The 11,194-nt window shown below is 32.8% G+C and overlaps 2 non-coding genes across 2 annotated transcripts; both read left to right on the forward strand.

Annotated features, from left to right (window-relative positions):
• Nucleotides 1–6,451: 6,451 nt before the first annotated feature.
• LOC136210128 (small nucleolar RNA R71) lies at nucleotides 6,452–6,558 on the forward strand. The gene has a single exon (XR_010677835.1). It is a non-coding gene; the product is annotated as a small nucleolar RNA R71 (small nucleolar RNA).
• Nucleotides 6,559–10,527: 3,969 nt separating this feature from the next.
• TRNAE-UUC (transfer RNA glutamic acid (anticodon UUC)) lies at nucleotides 10,528–10,599 on the forward strand. The gene has a single exon. It is a non-coding gene; the product is annotated as a tRNA-Glu (tRNA).
• The last annotated feature ends 595 nt before the right edge of the window (nucleotides 10,600–11,194 follow it).

Genomic DNA, 11,194 nt, shown 5'->3' on the forward strand with positions numbered 1-11,194 from the left:
ATCAAAATAAAGTAAATAATTTAATTTATACTTTGCATTTTCAGAAACTCAATCTGTTATTGTTGTAATATTTGCTTCCATCACATATTAACTTACTAAACTATTGAATTTTTTTTAGAAAACATTATTTTTTTAATATTTATATTTAAATTTATATAGTTATCTTTGCCATTTCTTATTAAATTTTATTCTTCAATTTATTAAAATGATTATATTTTCTAAATACCCGAAGCAAAGCGAGAGATTTGTCCTAGTATATATTGAACAAAATGAATTTGATGATTTCTTACGAATTGTTTTTGGATTGAGAAATCTATTGCGGTTATTGTTGTTATTATTTTGGATTGAAGTCCAAATATGATTTTTATGATACAAATGGCTAATTGAAGCCAAATGATTTATGGTTATGAAATAGTTTGGAATTTGATTGTGAAAGGAAATTTGAATACGTTATGATTTTATGATTTTATATCCATCGAGAGTTATCCGGATCGGTGGTTTTATATTTGAAGACCATGTTCAGTGAGGGACATGGCCTGTGTACACAGTCTGAAGACCTATTGGGTATGGCAGTGAAGTGTTGGGTAAGACCATATGGGATAGACAATGTTAAGAGACGTCTCGACTATATATGTGGTTATGGATTGATACTTAAGGGGAGAAACTCGAGGATGGATACAATGTTTTAAGTTCATTTGGATTATGTTTTCGGTTATGATTGATTTTGATATAAGGTTTTACGTTTGATTAAATACGAGTTGGTTTGATAAAACACTTATTTGATTACAATATTTTAGAAGGTTTTGAACTCAAGAATGGATACAAGATTATATATTTTTATGGTTTTGGTTTACTACTTTGACTATATTATGAACTTACGTTTTGAGTATATTTTATAAGGTTTTGATGAAAGCACTTTATAAACGTATATATGTAGCTATGTTAAGTAAAGTTAGTTTTTATGGCTGATAGTTTCTTACTGAGATTTTTGTCTCACGTTTTTAAATGTTTTAATGTTTTTAGGTGAGAAAGTACAGGATATAGAGAAGGTTACCGACCGATTAGGCGAGGTTTGGAAGTTGGCTGCTTATTGTTAGAATTATGGTTAGAACTTTGGTATTGCAATTGTAATATAATGATATTTGGATAAATTGGAGACTTCTAAGTATTGATTATGATCTTTCTATTTCACGCTCGATGCCGATTGAGGTTGTTTAGGGTCGGGTGTGACAAGGAGTGTTCTTCCTAGCATTTCTCAGAGAGGTGGTCATGTTTGTGAATAAAATTGTGTCTGTAACCTTTGGAAAGGAAGAAAGAAATTCAGAATTCTGAAAGAGATGAAATAAAATGAAAGAATTCTGAATATGCAGGAATATATAGGTTACTTAAGTGAAAAGTTGTGTCTGTTGAGAATGAAAAGGTGTCAAACCGATACCTTTTGGATAAAACTGACTGAAAATCTCAACTGAGATTTCTGGAATCTCAACTGAGAATTCCCTAAATATAAAACATGGAGAATCTCAACTGAGATTTCTAGAATCTCCACGGAGATTTTTAAATATATATTTTCTCAAAAACACTTACTACTTTATGAAATATTTCAAAACATGACTAGATTGGAATTTTATTTTACAAAAAACTTATTTGTACACAAATTCAAAAATAAAAATAAACAAAAAATAAAAACAAAAATAAATTAACCTAAAAATGAAAAAAAAAATAGATTAATTGAAAAAGAAAATAAAAATAAAAATTATGAACAAAAGATAAGAAAAACTAAAAATTAAAAAAATATGAAAACTAAATAAATTAATTTTCATAGAATTCGTCCACGAATTCAATTGCTTGAATTGGAGCTCATTCGTAATAAATTTTGCATCGATTACCATTAACCTTAAATCGATCGCCTTTGGAATTTTCTAACTCTAAAGCCCCATAATCAAATGTTTTAATAACCACAAACGGTCCATTCCATCTAGACCTGAGCTTACCTGGAAACAACTTTAATCTGGAATTAAAAAGCAAAACTTTATCCCCAACATTAAAGCTTTTAATTTTAATTCTGGCATCATGCCATTTTTTAACTTTTTCCTTATAAACCCTTGCATTTTCGTAGGATAAATAGCGTAATTCATCCAACTCGTTTAAGTCGAACAAACGCTTTTTTCCTGCGCTTTGCAAATCATAATTAAGGGTTTTTATAGCCCAATATGCTTTATGTTCTAACACTACTGGTAAATGACAAGCTTTACCATAGACTAGTCTATAAGGTGTCATTCCTATAGGTGTTTTAAATGTAGTACGGTATGCCCATAACGCATCGTTAAGTTTATGTGTTCAGTCTCTTCTAGAATATGAAACTGTTTTCTCAAGTATCCATTTGAGTTCTCTATTTGATATTTTCGCTTGACCATTCATTTGAGGATGGTATGGCGTAGATACATGGTGGTGTACTCTGTATTTTCTCATAAGCGACTCAAAGCTTCTATTTATGAAATGAGTACCTCCATCGCTTACCATAACTCTAGGGACTCCAAATCGGCAAAATATTTCATTTAAAAACTTAACAACTACCTTAGAATCATTTGCCGGGGTTACAATTGCTTCAACCCACTTTGAAACATAATCTACGGCTACTAACATATAGTTTTTGCCAAAAGAAGAAGGAAAAAGGCCCATGAAATCGATTCCCCACACGTCGAAGATTTCAACTTCCAACATGTTTGTGAGAGGCATCTCATCTTTCCTTCCTAAATTCCCGGTTCTTTGACATTTATCGCAACGGATAATAAATGAACGGACATCTTTAAACATGGTAGGCCAAAAGAATCCACATTCTAATATTCTAGCTACTGTTTTGCTTACGCCGTTATGACCTCCATAAGCGCTTGCATGACATTCTAACATTATAGAGTCATATTCAAACTCACTAACGCATCTCCTAAGCATTCCATCGCCGCATGTTTTGAACAAGAATGGATCTTCCCAAAAATATCTCTTAACTTCCGAAAAGAATTTCTTCTTTTGCTGAGAATTTAATCCATCTGGTACAACATGAGCAGCTAAGTAATTGGCTATATCTGCATACCATGGTGCTATGACACTTTGTACTTGCATGAGATACTCATCAGGGAAATCATCTCGAATGCCTAATGTTTCACCGATGGGACCGTTTTCATCTTCAAGTCTTGATATATGATCGGCGACAAGGTTTTCAATTTCCTTTTTATCTTTAATCTCTATGTCAAATTCTTGTAATAACAGGACCCATCTAATAAGACGCGGTTTTGCATCTTTCTTAGCAAATAAATATCTTAAAGCTGCATGATCGGTATAAATGATGACTTTAGATCCTAGCAGGTATGACCTAAACTTATCACATGCAAACACTACCGCTAGCATTTCTTTTTCAGTTGTGGTGTAATTTAACTGTGCACCGAACAATGTGTGGCTCGCATAATATATAATATGAAGTTTCTTATCTTTCCTTTGACCTAATACACATCCTACAGCTAAGTCACTTGCATCGCACATAATTTCAAAAGGTAAATTCCAATCGGGTTTCGATATTATAGGTGTACTGACTAAAGCTGTTTTCAATGTATTGAAAGCTTGTAAGCAATCCTCATTAAAATCAAAAGTTGAATCTTTCATAAGCAAATTAGTAAGTGACTTGGAAATTACAGAGAAGTTTTTTTATAAATCTCCTGTAAAAACCTGCATGACCTAAAAATGACCTTACTCCCTTAACAGTAGTTGGTGGGGGTAATTTTCTATAACTGAAGTCTTTGCTCTATCCACTTCTAAACCTTTTTCAGATATCTTATGACCTAAAACAATTCCTTCATCTACCATGAAATGACATTTTTCCCAATTTAATACTAAATTCGTTTCTTCACATCTAGACAATACTTTATCTAAGTTCTGTAAACATGCATCGGAAGAATCTCCATAAACTGAAAAATCATCCATAAAAACTTCCATGATATCTTCAATGAAATCATTAAATATTGCTGTCATACAACGTTGAAATGTTGCTGGTGCATTACATAGACCAAAGGGCATTCTCCTATATGCAAATGTTCCATAAGGACATGTGAAGGTTGTTTTGTCTTGGTCATCCGGGTAAATGTAAATTTGAAAGAATCCGGAATAACCATCTAGGAAATAATAAAATGCATGACCGGCTATCCTTTCGATCATTTGATCAATGAAAGGTAGAGGAAAATGATCTTTCCTAGTTGCTTTGTTTATGTTCCTATAGTCTATACAAACCCTCCAACTGGTGGTGGTTCACGTAGGTATTAATTCACCTTCGTCATTCCTTACAACAGTTATGCCTCCCTTTTTAGGTACACAATGGATTGGACTAACCCATTCACTATCCAAGATCGGATAAATGATTCCATTGTCTAAAAGTTTAGTAATCTCATTTTTTACTACTTCTTTCATGTTCGGATTTAAGCGTCTTTGCCTATCCGCTTTAGGTGGCTTATCTTCTTCTAAGTGAATTCTGTGCATTACGATACTAGGATTAATTCCTTTCAAGTCTGAAATTTCCCATCCCATACTTCCTATCCTATTTCTAATAACCTTTTTCAATTTTTCTTCTTGATCATGTGTCAATTTGTTAGAGATAATTATAGGTAGAAAATCGCCTTCGCCTAAGAAAGCGTACCTCAAATGACTGGGTAATTCTTTAAGTTCTAATTTAGGGGGTATTATAATCGAAGGCGGAACTGGTCCATCTTCTCGAATCAAAGGCTCTAGGTCCTTATCTTCTAATTCTTCACCCATTATAGGTTCTATTATTTCTTCTTTTTGAATAACGTCATTAACACATTCTTCAACTAAGTCAAGTTTCATACAAGCGAATTCCTCCATAGGATATTTCATCGCTTTGTTCATATTAAACTCGATCTTATCTTCTCCTATCCTTAAAACTACTTTCCCTTCCGACACATCAACTAGATCATGTCCCGTGTTCATAAACGGTCTACCAAAAATTAGTGGATAATTAACGTCATATGCAAAATCTAATATAACAAAATCGGTAGGAAAAATAAATTTGTCGACTTTAACTAAAACATCCTCAATTATACCATATGGTCTCTTAGTGGTTTGATCCGCTAATTGCAAAACCATATTGGTACGTTTGATATCTTCTTCTAAACCTAACTTATTAAAAATAGACAACGGCATTAAGTTTATACTTGCTCCTAAGTCACAAAGACAACTTGGGAATTCAATATCTCCCAACTTACACGAAATAGTAAAACATCTGGGATCTTTGAGTTTAGTGGGCAAAGTACTTAACACTATTGAACTACAGTCCTCAGTTAGCGAAATAGATGAAATTCCTTCCCAACTAATTTTCTTCGAAATTAAATCCTTTAAGAACTTACCATAGTTAGGAATTTGCGTAATTGCATCCATAAATGTTAAATTAATGTGCAAATTTTTAAGTTTATCCAGAAATGTTAAAAGTTGTTTGTCATAGTCCTTATTTCGGACTTTATGCGGAAAAGGTGGTTTGGGTACAAAAGTTTTTGTACTTGAGTCAATTGGTGAACTTTTTATGTTTGATGTATCTTCTTTGGACTTTGGTAAATCAATTCCTAGTAAAGTCGAATCTCCGGGCATTTCCGGACCTAGATAATTTTTCCCTGAACGAAGAGTGATAGCCTTTACATGCTCTTTCGGATTTTCCTCCGTATGGCTGGGAAGACTTCCCTCTTTTCGGGATGGAATTGATTTAGCAAGTTGACCAATTTGGACCTCCAAATTATGGATGCTAGATGAATGGTTTTTAATAAGCTGATCGAATTTATTCTCGATCCGTTTAAAACCATCGTCGTGATTACTTACTTTTCCACTCATAGCATCTATAAATTTGTCGATTTTAGAAGATAAAGTGCTAATCGTATCTCTTGATTGATTTTGATAATTATTGGTACGATTTTGATTAGCATTTGCATTATTATTGTTATCTTTCCAGTTAAAGTTAGGATGATGCCTCCATCCAGAATTATAAGTATTAGAATAAGGATTATTAGTTTGGTTTTTCCCTTTGACAAAATTTACCTGTTCGATCTCACTCATATTTTCATAATCCACATCTGTTTGGATTGGATTACCATTGGTATCGCACGGTGCCATAAACCTATCAATTTTGTGCGATAAGGCAGAAAATTGGGCTTGTAACATCGCGACTGGATCAAGGTTCGCTATACCTTTAATCGATGATGTGGTTGAGGATGATGGTTTTGCCATCGGTATATGTCCACGTTCCGCGGGCCACATACTGCTGTTGATTGCCATTTCCTCCAAAAGTTCTCTTGTTTGGGCTGATGTCTTTTTCATAAATAGCCCTCTCGACATAGCATCTAATGAACCTCTAGTTGTAGGATTTAGTCCAATATAAAATGTTTGCATTAGAAGTTCAGCAGGCAATTGGTGGTGTGGGCATAAACGTTGAAGTTCTTTAAAACATTCCCAAGTCTCATAAAGAGTTTCATTATCATTTTGAGAAAAAGATGTTAACTCTTTTATGACTCTTGCGGTTTTTGCTAAGGGAAAATATTTTGATAAAAATGCTTGGGCTAATTGTTCCCAAATTGCAAACGTTGCGCCTGGCATCGAAGTTAACCACTCTTTGGCTCTATCTTTCAAAGAGAAAGGAAAAAGGCGAAGTTTGATTGCTTCGGCAGTCACATCTGGTATTTTAAAAGTGTCACAAATTTCAAGGAAATTTGTCAAATGGGTGTTAGGATTTCCGTTAGGTAACCCGTAAAATGTTACATTATTTTGCAACATATTAAGCAATGTTGGCTTAATTTCAAAATGGTTTGCGGTTATTCTAGGTCTAACGATACTATTGGTTACACCGGCCACCCCTGGCCTAGCGTAATCCATAAGTGTTGGTGGGTCTGCCATAATATCTGGCTCGGTATTTGTCTTTAATGGAGTTTTGTTTTTGTTTTTCTTGTTCTTTTTAATGGTTTTTTCAATTTCTGGGTCTAACGGGTTTGATGCAATGCCTGAACTTCGAGAACTGCGCATGAACCTGAAATTGTGCACGAACCGAAACTACCTTCAAAACAGAATTTGAAAAATAAATATGTTAATAAATTGCAAAAATGAAAATAAGTATGTATAAACCTAGATTCGAATAATAAAACACGAAAAATCTAAATTTTTGTTAAAAAATTTGGCGTTCCCCGGCAACGGCGCCAAAAACTTGTTGAGCGATTTCCGCAAGTGCACGGTATACGCTTGTAGTAATAAAAGATATCGAACCCACAGGGAACGCTTTTTAACTAAAACTTATTTTAATTCAGTTTTATTCACGTCTTTAGGTTTAACTTTTAAGAAAATCGTTTAATTAATTGTATTGATTTGGATTAATTAAGATTAGATGAGAATGTTATATTAGCTTAGAGTACAATTCTGTCTTGAGAATTAATCACAAGCCAGAAGCTTTCGTGAAATAGAAATATGTATAAAACTTATTCGCATTAAGCGAAGAAAGCAACTATAACTTTGGTAAGATTATGAACATGTAATAATTCAAGAATTTATGCAATTAAATGGCTTTGAACCGTAGAAATCTCTCTAGATCGGAGCAGATTCCTACCTTAATCAAATTGGTATTTTATATCCGATAAGCCGCGCTAACGATCATATCATCCATAAAAACTAATTCTTTCAAGTGTTCAACAAAGTTTCTTTGTAAATATAACTGTGTAAAATGTTTTAATGAAAACACCCGTTTATCATTTTGAAAATCATTCTGTTAGAACAAAATCAAAATAACAACTGGAAGAATATATTGAATAAGATAAATGTATTATTAATGAATTGTGAATCTTCACAAGTTAACAGAGAGGAAGAAACATGGATAGCATTTTGACGAAAACTTTGAGATCCAGATTGTCAATCTTTCCCTCAAACTCCGTAGGTTTGTCAGTCCCTTTTGCGCTTCAGCCGTTAGTTCTTCTCGCTGAATCTTCGGAATAGAGATCGCTAGGTCCACTACCAGAATGAGAACTTGTTTCTGAACAATCTTTGAAACTAAACTAATCACTACTGTGTTTATAACTAATCTAAGAACGACTTGTGTACATCAAGTTTGTTTTTACAGAAATGTAATCTGAACTTCTAACTCTTTTCTGAATCAGAACATAATAACAACTCTCTCTAAACTATAATTTCTCCAACTTTTTCCAACTCCTGAATTCTGAAATGAATCACTTATTTATAGTTGGTGAATGGTTGTAATTGTAGGGTCGTGTCCGCTGGTGAAGGATCGCTTTTATCCAAACGAACAGACGCGTTTTTTTGGATTTATGACATGTGAAAGCTGTGCAGAATTCTTCGCTGTCTCAACTGAGATTCCAAGAATCTCAGTCGCGACAGGGGGCATGGAAGAAGGCTGAAAAACTTCGATCTTTGGAGAATGATATTAGCGTGTCGCGACTGAAATTTTGAAAATCTCAGTCGCGATAGGGATGTTTTCCCCGTCTCTCGGCTGCTTCTTGTCTCCTTGAGTCGGTCCTCTGATTAATACGTATTTTTGGCACGTAACTTAGGTTTTTCCTTCGTTTTAGCTCTGTTTTAGCTCCTATTTGGATTTAACCAAATAATTAAGTACCTTGCATCAAATAAGTATATAAAGACGTAAAAGTACTCTAAATGAATATAATTAGCACGATTTCAATGTAAACTTGATGTATTTATATATGATATTTTAGGTATATTTTGGGCTTAACATTGACTTATGCTGATGTCTCACTCATATCATCATTCTGATCCTTTTTAATAATCGAAATCGCTGGAGTGGCCTAATTGAGACAAAACTCAAAGTTAAGTGATTTTATTAAGACAAATTGAAGTTGAGTGACCACTTTGAGACAACTGTATAAGTTCAGTGACCAATGGTGCATTTAACCCCATGATCCTATGAAACTTGCTAAAGTGGTTTATTGAAAACCTCAAGACTGGAGTTGTTACAATAATCTATTAACACCCTGATTTTTTTTTCTAAAGAGATACATATTTTAACTTAACCAATTCTCTCATTGTTATGATATGTGAAAATTTAGATAGAATTATAGAATTAAGGGTGAAAATGGTCTCTGAAATTGACAATCAAGATCAATTTAGCGCAAATTGAATTTAGGTATCAACTCAGTTCTTAAGTTGGTAAATTTTGACCAATTGACCCGAATATAATCAGTTTTAATGAATTAATGGTCAAAATGACCCTTGAAGATGGTAGGTATGACTAGTTTAGCTCAAATTGAACTTTATGTATCAACTTAGCCCTAAAATTGGCAATATTTAAGAAATTAGCTCATAATTTCTTAAATATTGCCAACTTTAGGGCTAAATTGATACATAAGGTTCGATTTGAACTTAAATTGAACGTGTCTGCCAACTTTAGGTGGTATATGGTTATTAACATTGGGTTAACCTTTTTATTGGATGGATTCTTGTTAAAATAATTAAACCACAACCTCGTCTAGAGGGGTTTGTTGTTGCCACATGTTCAGCAGGTATTAGAGGTGGCAAAAATACACATGATCCGATTACACAACACGAAATCGACACGCAATTTTAGTGTTTGGGTTTAGCTTAGTAGGTAATGTATCATTTTGGGTTGACACGAAACTGACACGTAAATTTTTGGATTGGGTTAGGATTCATATGCTAACCTGAAAATGACGCGAAATTGCATGAATATTTAAACGTATTATTATATTCTCTCATGTTTTTATATCACTTTATTAATAAAGATAATAAAATTATAATTATTACTTGCAAATATGATTCGAACCTCCTAAATTGTTATAAACATATTACATGCCCCCCTAACATGATATTAGTGGACTTTTTGGTGCTTAGTGTTAATATACTAATTTAAAAGGGACATAACGCATTTAAAAATAGTTTCATATCTTCTTATATTTTTAAAAGTTATCTAATATATATGCATAATAAAATTATATGTAACCCAAAAACACGACATGAAATCGACACTAACCCGAACAGGTTAACACGATTATGACACGAAAGTTTTTGGATTGGGTTTGGATTTACTCATTTTAACGCGAACCAAAAAATGGCACGACACGAACACGAGTGCAACATGATAATTAGGGAGTTTGTAAAATCTTCTCTTTATCATAGTTTCGACGACCTATAACGAGTCTGGTAGCCCTTTTGGTGGTGATCGTGAAGCTTGCAAGTTCATCGGACTCTCCTATGCATCGTTCTCCATGGCGGTAATGCTGCAATTTTGAAGCAAAGTAACCCATTTCAATATATTTTTTTTAGATGATATCGTGTTAATTACATTAACTTATAGTCTTTCAACTATTAAAAATAGAAATTTAATCCTTTAATTTTTAATGGAAAAGAGAGGCCGTTCTAGGAAGAGTCGGTCTAGAAGCTTCTTTTTAGGAGGCTTCCACTCCAAAAACAAAAATTTATATAAACTTTAAAGTTTTATTTGAAAATAACTATTCCGATGTCGTCCAGCGGTTAGGATATCTGGCTTTCACCCAGGGGACCCGGGTTCGATTCCCGGCATCGGAAATGTTTTTTGTTTTCAAGACATAGAATAATTATTGAGATTTTGTTTTTAGCAAATTAAGATCTAAATTGTTAAAAATCATCCTTATAAATAATAATGATTATTATCATGTATCCGGATTTAATATTAATCAAATACAACTTTTATCTTAACAATAATAGGGATAAGTTACAAATTCAGCTCCATGGTTATTAGGAGAAAACGGATTTACAAAACAGTACAATACAACCTTAAACCTAACATTTATCTATATGGGTTTCAGTGAAAAACTATAAACATCTCACGTTTTAATGATTCTAATTTTAATGGATTGAGTTTCTTGATTTTTTTATTTTAACACATTAGAGCTTTAATCATTTATTTGTTGTTTGCGAACATCTAATTCAATTAAAAAAGTTATTTATTTCATCTATTTTTAGTTCAAAATAAAGTTTTATACGTTTTTTATAAATAAAAAAATAAAAACTATTTTTAAACTATTGAAAATATAAATTTGTAATGCAATTAAAATAACACTCTATCACGAAGTTTTTAATGTTGAAAAATTTGGAAAAATTACAAAAAAAAAACAAAATAGGTTTATGGGTTTAGGATCAA

This window comes from Euphorbia lathyris, chromosome 10 (genome assembly GCF_963576675.1).
Source record: "Euphorbia lathyris chromosome 10, ddEupLath1.1, whole genome shotgun sequence".
Classification (NCBI taxonomy): Eukaryota; Viridiplantae; Streptophyta; class Magnoliopsida; order Malpighiales; family Euphorbiaceae; genus Euphorbia; species Euphorbia lathyris.